The sequence below is a fragment of the Apteryx mantelli genome, chromosome 21 (genome assembly GCF_036417845.1).
Source record: "Apteryx mantelli isolate bAptMan1 chromosome 21, bAptMan1.hap1, whole genome shotgun sequence".
NCBI classification, from domain to species: domain Eukaryota; kingdom Metazoa; phylum Chordata; class Aves; order Apterygiformes; family Apterygidae; genus Apteryx; species Apteryx mantelli.
Genome location: NC_089998.1, coordinates 10,470,760 through 10,482,669, shown reverse-complemented (window position 1 = coordinate 10,482,669; position 11,910 = coordinate 10,470,760). Strand labels below are relative to the sequence as shown.

The following is an 11,910-nucleotide window of genomic DNA, read 5'->3' as shown; positions in this document are numbered from 1 at the left end:
TGAAATCAAAACCGATTGGGCTGTTCAAACGCCATAGTGACAGTCAAACTCTTTCAGGAGAAAAGCTATCACATTCCCTACAAGCCTCTTTTCATTCAGATTTTCATCTTTATTTCTGGATCAATTTAGGGTGTCACAGGATGATTTCGAACAGATTCTTCCCCGCGCATACGGAGTTTGTGATACTGCTGTCATTGCTCTCTGTGACGGGGCAGGGGGGTTGCTAGAGGAGCGGGGAGATGGTCGTGGTCCCTGCGGCTGCTGCACATCGCACCGTAGCTCTGACTGCTGCAAGGACAGCTTCACCGGTGTACTGGGGCACAGGGGAGAGGGTAAGGGCTGTGTGCAAATCGTCGTGGGGTTCCCCCAGAGCCAAACTCCAAGACTCCTTGCTCAGGAGTCTGGCTCAGGAGCTGATTCTACCTCCAAGGAAGTAGTCTGAATGCATACCAATGTTATTGGGAGCAGAATTTGGCCCCATAGAAAAAAAATTGATTTGATATTAGGATACCATGGATCATACTTTTCCTCTGACACTCCATGGCCCTAGAGTGCTAAGAGTGTCTGAAACACATTGGTAATTTTTTTTCTGCCAGCAACCTTGGCTGGAAAATCTGGTAACGAGACTCATGAGGGCATTTTCTATCATTTTGTGACTGTGTTTAGAGCAGCTACAGGAGGGATTTGCTGATGAAACACATTCCCAATCCCTAGGGTGCAGGGTGCAGCAAACAGATCTGCCTGGGGACACCTGTAGGAAGGGAGCTCATGGACATCTAGGGAGCATCACGAGGGCTTTTACCCTCAGGACTTGCAGGGCTGGTCTTGGACGGAGTCATTGTTCCTGGGAACGGAGTCTCTTGGGGGCCTTCTGATACCACTGCGTTTACATCTGCAAATGCATAAGCGTTGGAGAAAAGAAGAAGATTCAGTATTAGCCGAGGCAAAAGATTACTGCTGAAGGGACAAAGCTAAGATGTGAACTAGCAAGGCACTAGGAAAACCTCCTCATAGGAACTATAAGCAATTATAGGAAAATGTGAGGGAGTCAGGCCAGATTTACAATAGACAGCTCTCCAGCAAAGCCCCCCTAGGTGCAAGGTGGGGATAAAGCTCTGCAATTCCCAATCTGTGACCCAAATGCCACTGGTGCCACCAGATCACCCCTGGTTCCCACTAGGCTCTGCGATCAAAGGTGCACTACGCTGCTTAGGTGTTCGCTTCTCCTCCTTCCCGCCCCGCCCCCCCCCCCCCGTGGCAGCTTTCCCTCTGGTACAACAGAGCTCACGGCTAAGGGCTGGGCCATGCTAAAGAGAGGGTAGAAACCACCAGTATAGCTTGTATTGGTGCAATGGGTTAAACAGAGCAAACAGGAGAAAGTACTTAAAGTCACATTATAACCCCATCTACACAAGAGCTTTGGCCAGCACAGAAGCATCGCAAAAGAAAACGACCTCTCTAAATGGTATTGCTGTAGCAGCAAGAGCTCGCGGGCCAGGCCTGGCCTCAGAGCTTGAGAGCTGAGAGCCAAGCCCTGACCCAGCCTATCCCCAGCCTGTAAGCTGGGGCTCCTGTACCCAGGTGTCCCCCAGCAAGGAATATAGCCTCACTTACTCACACCAGCTGTGGGTCTGGTGTCACTGACCCTGCTTGAAATACACTGGGCCAGACCCTCAGCGTTAATTGGGGTAGCTCCCCTGATGGCAACAAAGGCCCAACAGCAGAGAAAGAGCTTAACTTCTTTTTCAAAGGAGAAGTTTGATTCCTCCTGCTGATATATCTAAGTGCTCGTCTTGGTCTTCCAACACTGAGCCTCCACAGAGCTAGCTCCTGGCTCTCAGTGCAGGCTAAATGGTTAGAACTCTGCTTTTTCTTCATATGAACTTAATTAAAGCATTAGTGAGGAGAGTCATCACTTTTCCCCCACATCCTTCCCCCTGATTAAAGATTCAGCTGTTGTTTTCTGAAGGGGAGGGTGAAAGGTTTCATAAGAAACCTCCCAGCTGCATAACTCCCTTTCCATCCCCTTGCACTCAGCACCTGGGAGCGATGTAGTGGAAACCACCCAGCCCTAACCCTGCATCTTCTCCACTGGCCCCCTCCAACAGCCCTGAGTTTCTTGCGGCATCTGGAGAGGTAGGAGTCAGCCAGGTGCAACTGAGCTGCTCCAGCAGCTTCCCCGGGGCCGTGTGGGCTCCCAGTGCACTTCTGGGCTTGTTTGCACAAGGGCGATTGGGAGTGACTCAGCTGAACCAGTGAAACTGGTATCGTCAGGGGAGAGTTTTCCCATGCTGAGATTCCTCCGTCTGCTCTTCAGGGGCTATTTCATTTTGAAAGGGGGCTTTGACTCTCGAGCAGCGCGGCCGGGAGCCCAGGGAGCAGCTCCGCGGGGAGCCTTCTGCGCGCGAAGCAGCGCCTGCCCGCTGCGAGCGAGCGCGGCGCCCCGGCGGGGCAGGGAGGGCTCGCTGGGGAAGTCCTTGGTCTACCGGCGCTGTTGAATTGCAGGCAGCCAGGAGGAGCGGCTGCTTTCTGGGGTACTGCATGAGCAATCTGCAAAGTCATAGTGATTTGTGTGTTTTAAATAGGCCACCTCCAACTGATGAGGCAGGGAAGGGGCTGGGAAGTTTGGCAACGAGCACAGAAATCTATCGCTGCCGGCTGTGGAGCGGGATGATGCATTTCAGTATCTAGCAGGGTGCCTGATGACATGAAATAACAAAGATACCCCCAGGGAGATGTAGATCTGTGGAAATGGTGCTTCAGCAGCGTATATGCGGTCACCCCGTGATTACCTATGGAGTAACTTTGGCCTCCGTTCCAAAGGCTGCTTTTTGCTCATCATCTCTGCCAGGGGTTAGGATACAGCCGTGACATTTAAAGGTAAAAATCAGCGAGGGAAAATAAAGTAGGAAAGAAAGGAAACTGTCTGTGACTTCCAACAGTTGCAGTTCTTCCTCAGGCAAAGCATCCAGCTCTGAGGAAGACTGTGGTCACTGGACCGTAGGCAGGGAGGGATGGGGACCCAGGACCCTGTGCGTCTCCCCTGAGGGCACAGGGGAAGTCGCTTGCCCGAGACCGAAGGGCAGGTTAGCAGCAATACAAGCTGCACCCTGGTTTCCAGAGTCCGAGGCCAGCCTGAGCCCCTAAGTCCCTGTCGTATTTGCAGGAGCCCCGGCATGTCGGTCCCCACCCTGCAGCCCTCACAGCACCCCCAGCGAGACGTGGACTTACTCTGGTTCTGGCCGGGCTGGGCTGCCTGCGTGGGGCACGTTGGTGACTCCTCATTTCCCCGGCTGCACAGGCTCACAATCTTCCTTGCCGCATTCCGGCAGGCTGTTGAGAAAAGTGAGGAAACTGTCTGCTTTCTGCATGGACAGAAAACATTGGCTGCACGATAAAAACGCTTCTTGGAGGGCCCCCCAGCCCCGCTAGACGTTGTGCTGGACCCATAGTAGATTATGGCCAAAAGTAACAAAAGAAATGGAGGTGACTCAATCTAATGGGCTGTAAGAGAGTTACTAAGTCTGGTGATCCTGGCTGCATTTCAAACCACTTGAGGACCAGCCTTCTCCCCCTGCGAGCCAAGGCCATAACGTACACAGAGTATCTATCGTGCAGAAATCACTCCAAGCTCTTCCCTCAAATGAGAGGTTTCCTTACCATCGAGAATTACTCAAGACATTTTCTCCGGGGCTCAGCAAAGCTGTCCTTTCCAGCCAGCCTGTCTCTTTCTCTCTCCTCTCGCAGGCAGCTGGACTGTGGTTTTCCTTCTTTATAGCCCCAGTTCTTCCCGCAGCTCCCTCCCTCCGGGATGTTGCTCCAGTAACCTCAGTCATGCGGTTGGAAGGCAGGCTCAGTGCCAGTGCTTCCTCTTGTGCCTCCAGGTAGGGCTGTGAGGCAGCCAGCATCTGGCCGTGGGCTCTGTGCATCTCCCAGGAAGGAGAAAGAGCTTTGAGAGCACTGGCTTTTGGGCAGTTTAATGGAAGTTTGAGTGTACATATGCCAGAAAGGCATTTGGCCTAAGCTGTAGGACCTGCTGTTGCTGTACTTCATGCCTGACAGAGAGGACCTAGATTTCAGAAAGGAGGAGGTGAATGTCGTGCTTCCATCTCTAAGCTGAGCTAGAGAGGATCGTTGTGGTGCACAATTTAAGTAAATATGGATGAGGGGTGAAGGAAGGGACATTTCCTCACCTTTCCTCTAGCTGCTTGAATGCTGTGGACATTTTTCAGCATGTGAATATTCTTCCCTTCTCCAACAGACCTTCAAACCCTCTTATACTATATCTCATCGTACTCAGGGGAAGATAAGAGTGGTAGCATAGTAGACAAGATGAAGATATTAGCATTGGCCTTTGTTTCTCCAGGATCCTTCCTGCATCCTACCACTTTTAGAGCACTGGAGATGTTGGGATTTTGTCCTCATGAGTTACTGCAGCCAATTACTAAAGGAACACAGGTCTTGTGCATCCTTAGCAAGACCTTGCTTTTGTTATTTCTTGGTATTTGTTCCTCAACTTAGGAGTCAAGTGAATTCTGAAAGCCTACGTTTTGCCCTATGACTAGGGCAATGTACTTCTTATCTCCAAACCCATGTACTCACTGATTCAGACAAGTTGGACTTTTGTTCCGGTGACCTTTCCCTGGATTATATAAGGTTAGGTAGAGATGTGGCTGATTGAGTTCAGGTATTGTGTCTCATGACGCTGAAGGTCAGCAGCCTGAGCTTCTTCAAAAGAAAGTGCAAGCTCATGCTGTAAGATAGACAGGAGATAAGGTGACTCTAACCCACCCTCATTCTTGTTCTGGTGTTTCATGTTGGGAAATTTGAGTAAGCTCTGATGGACTGGCTTGAAAATCCCAAAATGTAGCACAGGAACCTTTACCTCAGCTAGCATCTTGACACCCTCCTGTGTAGTGTCCATGAAAAAAAAAAGGCCTGAATGGACATGAACTATCTCTCCTCTTAACCCTAGAGGACTCCCATGCACATCACCAGATGTTGGGGAAGCTTGTAGGAGTATTGCCTATATTATGCAAGATCTGTAGGTGTAAAAACGAAAACAAAAAACTCTTATCCTCCTCTCTGGAGACCCCGACTTTTCATTTCATAGGAGAGCCAACCAGGGCAAGGGGAATGATTGCAGGACAGTCTTGTGTTCTTTAACAAATAGCAAGAGTGGCTGGAGGAGCAAACTACTGTGCTGAGGTTTTGCTTTCCAGTTTTGCTTTCCAGTTGTTTGGTTTCCTCTGACTCCAAAACAATATATTTCTGATGGGTGACATCCTTCACCAAATATGCACCATAAAACTGGCGTGTCCTGATGCCTCAGCTTTGCAGATGCATCCCTCTAGATGGTGCTAGACTAAAGAGAAAAGGCAGGTGGCGAGGGGCCTTGGAGGAGAAATTGTCCTGCTCTGTCCTACTTCTGCACATCTTGCATTCCCTGAGGACTCCTGGTTTGGGAGAACATCTCAGGTCTCTGCTTGTTCCTAGCAAGGCTCCCATACATTTGTATGGGCATGCTCCTATGGCACTCATCATGTCTATTTGCAGTAAATACTTCTCATGCCCTTCTGCCACTTCAAATTTCCCTCACTGGTGTGTGAGACTCTATAAAAGCATCATGTTTTTAATCAGTGTATCTGCTCCCATTCATGCACTAAATCAGACAAGTTGATTTTGATGGCAAAAATCCATCTTGGCTACTTTTTCACTTCAACCAGTTTGGCCAAGCAACACAGCTAGGACTACATAAGCTGGCTTCTCTTCCATTTCATGGATCATCGGTCAGAATCTTAACTAAATTCTAGAATAGATAATATATGATTTATTGATGTAGACATTCTAGAGAAAACACAGCCTGGATTTCATTTAATGGCAAGAATCCTCAGGGGTTAGTTGTGGAGGGGAAGTCTTTTGGATCAGCAGCTGAGCAGAGTCACAGAAGTGCAGCAAATACGCTATGGAAACAGAGCTATTGCTAAAGAGACAAGCTTTTCGAAGAATAGCCACATTCAGGTCTGTTTTTCTTCCCAGTAAGTACAAATTAGGGAAGAACAAGTCTATTGACCTCAGTAGTACTGCACTGATGTAATGCTACTGGGAAAGGGGAATTGAATTCCTTTGTCCTGCATTCTTCTACTGTGCCTTTGTTCTGGAAAGGGAAAAGATGTTCGTACACACTAACCATATCAATGCACAACCTGTACTTTTTGTTAAGATTGCAAAAGACAGCTCTTTGGCACAAGCAGACATAGTTCAACTAGGGTCAAGGAACATTCAGCCCCTGTCTAGGTGTATGGCCTAAAGAGCAATTTGAGAAGTGAATTTTGGTGGCAGACCTGTTACTTTGCAATTAGAAGGCTGCCTGCTGGCCCATTATGAGTACTTCCCTCGAGAGTCAGTGGTGGAGACAGGCTGTTACAGGTTTTAACTACTGTCCAGTCTAGATTTGTTTGGCATGAGCTTTGACTGTAGTTTCTACCAGTACAGTGGAGAAAGACTGCTTTTGCCAAGTTTACCTTCTAAGAATGTCTTGGCTCCATTCATGAGGAGCCCATAAACCAGATCAAGAGCTCATGGACAGATTTCTGAGTGTTTGAAACCTGTAATCTGGGCTGACTTTTCAGAAGAGTAAGCAGCAAGTGACAATTATATGGGCTCAGCACTCAGCAGTTTGTATGAGGATACTCGAGGCAATGCTGCCTGCAAAATGCAGCATCCAGCATCCCAGGCTCTTGGGGAAAAACTGGGCAGCTACCTGAGTGCCTACATGAGACCTGAGCTTTTCTGAAGCTGTGATCTCTCACAGTATCTTGACTCTTCTTCTCAGAAAGTGCAAACAGCTCTCAAAAACTTGGACCTCAGATTAATCCATGAGCTACAGGCAACCTACTGTCCATTAGATCCTCTCATATTGCCCATGATCACAGGTAATTAAATTGTTTAGTCCTACAAATAAGGGAAGAGCAATGTATGATGATGTCTCTGGGCAGCCAAGCCAAGATTGGAGTCATTGCTATAAAGACATTGCCTTGTCCAGTATAGCTATGCTCCCAAAATCTTTTTTTTTTGGAGACTGTTAAACTTGTACAAGGTATTCTTTAATCTGTATAGAGCTACACGTGACTGGAGAAGAGGCTAAGCTGCTATGTGGCCAGTTTGCCTTGCACAAGACAGTGAGAACTGCATGGTAAATCTTTCCTGGTATATCTGCTTCATTAACTAAACCACCTCTCTGAATGACATGAGCTGTGTTGACAAAAGAAACTTTGTGGAAGGGTTGTTTGTTTTGGCACTAACAAGTACGCCAGCAAAACTGAACAGTGGAGACATCACTTACCTCATGAATCTATATCTTATTTATCAGTAGGATTTTACTGAGAGCTAGCTGCTATCACAAAATCCTTGTACTATTCTTGGCGATCATTCATGAGCAGGCCCAAAGCTTTCTTGGATGGTTGTGGTTTGTGCTTTAACGTGTTGGAGAAAGCCCGACTAAGCATTTCCTCTCTTTAGTTCTTATCTTTCCTAGATCTTCAGCACTCCAGACAGAACAGGAAGATACTATTGTTTTATACATTTCTTTCATATAAGACTGCAGAAATTCACATTTCCATGCAGAACAAATAAGGAAAAGAAGTTAGCTTGTCTTGAGGATCTTATAAGTTAATTGGAAAGTCCACAAAAAGGTTTTTTTTCCGAGAGATTTCCACTCTGACTGGAAGTAGGAAATGCCAGAAATCTTGTGGAAAAATGAATCTCTTTTTACAAAGACAGAGATACTCTTGGCCACTCAGGAAATGTCTGCAAAGTGACAGCCTGGGGGCGTCATCTCCAGCCATGAGCCTGACTGTTTCAGAGTGTCTTCACTGATGCCACCTCCATGGTCTGTGGGTTGTGTGGATATATCCGAAGATATCACTAGCTTTAAAGAAACTAGACTGCTACAAGGAGCAACATGGCCATAGTAGCATGTGCTATATGTCTGCTATTTTCCCAGTTTTGGCGGTGGATTTTACGCCTGTCCTTCTCCCAGTGCTTCAGCTAGTTAACCAGCTTAACTCTGCATTCACACCTTTGCTTGAGCACCTGCTTGCTTTGGAGAAAATAAGCTGGATGAGGTGGATTTAGGGGTCTGATCCAGTTCAGAAGAAGGGAAAAGTGACATTTGTCATGAGATGTCCGACTGCTGGAAGCCAGCTGAGGATCACAGCTGCTGCTCTGGAGCAGCTCGGTGGGCTGCAGGGCAGAGAGGAGGCAAAATGTGCTTCTGTAAACATGGGACTGCTGCTGTTTACTTCAGCTCTGAAAATCAACCACAGGCGGACTGATGCACCATGTCAGAAAACCTCATTGTCGTCACTGTGAATCAAGGGGTAAGCAAATGTCAACTACTCCAAACAAAGCTTTCCTCCTGAGGCCTGACATGTAGGACTGGAGTGGTCTTGGTGTACAGGAGCTGGGAAGACTTTTGTGCTGTTATTCACGTCTATTGAGAAGAAGACAGGGGAAAGGCTTTTCTGGAGACAAAGATGTCCCTGCATTTTTCCAGGTGCTTCCTTCTTGGCATTGACTGTGGGGAATTCCTGTTGAATCAAACATTTCCCAGGTGGGACTGACTCTTCACCTTAGTGACCTCCTTGCTGTGGCATAACTATCATTTCTGCCAGCAGGCCTGTGTCACTGGCCCAGCCGAGCTCTTTCTCTCCAGCCTGAATGCAGTGATTGCAAAAAACAGATTTCTGAACAACTTGCACTTGCAAGTCCTGGGAGAGATGAAGGTGACTGCAAACCGTTCATGGCAAAACAACCCCCCAAATTGTTCAGCTGCACCTTTTCCAGCCCTTGGCAAGGTGACATCCTTGCTGAGAGAGAAGAGAGACACAGAAACATAGCTTAAAAATCTGTAACCATGCCATGGAAGGTACCCAGACATTGTGGGGAGGGTTTCAGGAAGGTGAGGGGTTTGTAAGAGCCTCAGGGACAGGCGGTGGTTTCGCTTTTCCCCCATGGAGCGAGGACATACGGGGAGGTGGTAACGCCAGCCCGGCTTTGCTCATCCAGAACCACTCTGCTCTGAGCAAATACCAGCAGCAGAGCCAGCAGAAGAGATGCCTTGGGGTACATTTCATCTCCTGCTGTTTGCTAATCACTTCAACGGCTTGTGAACTATCACCTAAGCTGTCTGGCCTTGCTATGACTATCATTCTTGGCTGGGCATTTCTATCGGTTACTGGCAGCTTCTGAAGGAACAGTATTTTGAGATAATTTGCCCTCGGAGCACAGAATATAGATCACTTCCCTTCCTCTTCTCTGTAAATACGTAAGTGAGCAAATGCACGCAAGTCACAGAGCTGAAAGGACTCTGAAGAAAGGAGCTGAAAGGTGTGTGTGTGTCTTCACCTGCCTGCTCTGATGTAGGGCATCTTGACCTCAGTGACAGGGGGTTGCACATATAATTCTTAAAAACGAACAAACAAACAAAAAACCCCACACACATATGATGAGAACCTGCAGGCACCCTAATGAGCCCATCCGAATGTTCAGCTGTCCCTCCCTGTAGCCAGGTTTTCTTGAGTTTGACCCTACTTCTTTTCTGCTGCGAATAAAGATGATTGTTTCTGGGACATGGAGAAGGACTGCCACTAGAAAGTCTCTTTCACATTTAGAAGTTGCCATCATGCCTCCTCTCTAGCTTCTCATTTCCAGACTAAGCAGACTTGAGTCTTTCAATCCTTATTGTAGGCTCCCTTTCCTGAGCCTCTTCTTGTCCATGTCATCTGGAGGGTCTCTGGCTTGCTGCCCTGTTTCTGGTGGCCCTCAGGGGAGGTTCCTCTGGCACAGACCAGCAAGGGAGTCTCACCACACACTTCCCCCACATCACGCTCCTGAAAATAGGTCCATAGGGCACAGTAGCAATGCCAGGAGGAGGCCAGCCCTTCATCATGGGCAAATTAAGAAGTATTTCTGCAACTCTGAATTTGGTCATGGTGATTTCTTGCTTTTGGCTCTCCTCGCTTCCCCTGACCACCAGCATTGCCCAGCCACTCTGTTGCTGTGGAAGAGAGACCCAGCAAGGTGCAGATGATGCCAGTAGGCTCTGGTGGGTCTCATTTCTCTGAGACATGAGAGCAAGTCACTTCTCTGCCCTGGAGAGCACTTCCCTAAGTGAGAGTCACACATGTAAAATGGTGCTCAAAGCCCTACTGAAACTAGATATTGCTTCTTCCTTTCCTTCTTATCCACACAGTCAGATACCTGTCAAAAAGGCAGTTATATGTCTTGATGTGCTTTTGAGAAAGGCTATTTTAGTGGTTTCTTATCATTGTTGTGTCCTCAGAGAGCTCTCATACAAACTGTTCAGTCATTCGTTTTCAGCTTTACTCTGCCCTTCTGGGAGACAGGCACTGCTATCCCCTTCCTCCAGCCCACAGGTTGCCAACGTCTTCCATAAGTTCTTGGAGACAGTTTCTTGGAGGCAGAGCTTCAGAGAGTCCTTCAACCATTAAATACCAGAGTATTTAATAGTAGTATCTATGTAATGCATTTTTAAAAGTATACTTCCTTTATTTTGAGTTGAAATATTTTGGGCCAAAGCCCAAAGCAGTACTGAAATCCTTAAATGTTCAAGCAGAAAGTATTCATCACAATGCTTGGGTATTACTGCTGTATTTGCAGTAGATCTCATGTGATGCAGTTCTTTATTAGGAAGGAATCCCATTTGTGGTTGAATCGAGCTGCAGTGCTGTAGGGCAGCCAAGTGGGGGGAAGACACTTGGTTCACGACTTTAAGTATTTTGACTTTTGTTTTGTTTTTAACCCCAGATTCATCTTCAGTGATATACCGTAATGCACAGCAAAGCTTACAGTTATAAAAGAGAGACCACAGCAGTAGTATGGAAAGGGAAGTATCTCACCCAATGACACTGTGTAATCTTATGTGGTTGGACCACAGATTTTTTTTTTTTTTTTCAGTCTGAAAAAATGAGAAAGTTGCACCAAGGGCCATCAGTGACAGCACTAATGAGTGGCTGCACTCCTGCTTTGAGAGTTTGAAGTTTCTGGGTAATTTTTATGCCCAGAGCCGTGTGGTCTGTCGTTTAGAAACAGGGCAACCAAGGCAGGAGATGAGTTGTCTGGGCTGCACACAGGAAATGTCGCACTGCGTGGGGCTAGAAACGTCCACTGAATCTGGCTGCTGTGTGCTCCTGTGGGTAGGTCGAAACGCTGGTGGTTAGCTGCTCTCCGCCTGATTCGGATGGAGGAATCTTCCTAGATAGCTGAGGCAAAATCGGGGCAGCACCCCAGCGCTCCAAGTTCTGCCAAACTGAGCTCCTGCTTAACTGAAGACGCTCCAATAAGGTCGTAAAAAATAATTGCTAACCTGGTGTTTCTAGTCCTCTCGTGTTGCCACAGACAGGCCATCAGCAAGAGAGATGAGGGTCCCTGAGCAATAAATCAGGCCTGGAGTGAGATCTGGAAACTGCCTTTTGATAAGATCCCTCGATATGCCTATGATCTATGCTTAAAGGGACGATCATTGTGTGATAAATACCAACCAACTATAGCAAAACTGTTATTGGCACGTAAAGAAACCTCTATGTATTTATAAAAGTTTGTTAGAGCACAGTGATTTAATGACCGGTTATTGTCTACCTGAAACGGCATTTAATTCCTCCTTCTAGTCTGAGTGCGCCATTGCTTTGGGTTTTAATCAGGTTTGGGAAGTGGTTCAGCAGGGACGGGGGCTCGCGAGTGGAAGGTTTAAAGGGTGTTGGGTGAAATGTGCTTTGCTACGCTCTGCTTCAAGGCCGAAGCTGTGCCCTGCGCTTCCGCTGGCCCTCGCCTCGGTGCCTTGCATCACTTCTTGCCTGCAGTCTGCGCCCCCAAGGCTGGGGACTTCCC

At 47.6% G+C, this 11,910-nt stretch overlaps 1 long non-coding RNA gene across 1 annotated transcript; it reads right to left on the bottom strand.

The window, feature by feature from the left end:
- Positions 1-116: 116 nt before the first annotated feature.
- LOC106493706 (uncharacterized) lies at positions 117-3,763 on the bottom strand. The gene is made up of 3 exons (XR_001294186.2): positions 3,661-3,763; positions 3,232-3,333; positions 117-892 (listed from the first exon to the last, which is right to left on the bottom strand). It is a non-coding gene; the product is annotated as an uncharacterized lncRNA (long non-coding RNA).
- Between the last annotated feature and the right edge of the window lie 8,147 nt (positions 3,764-11,910).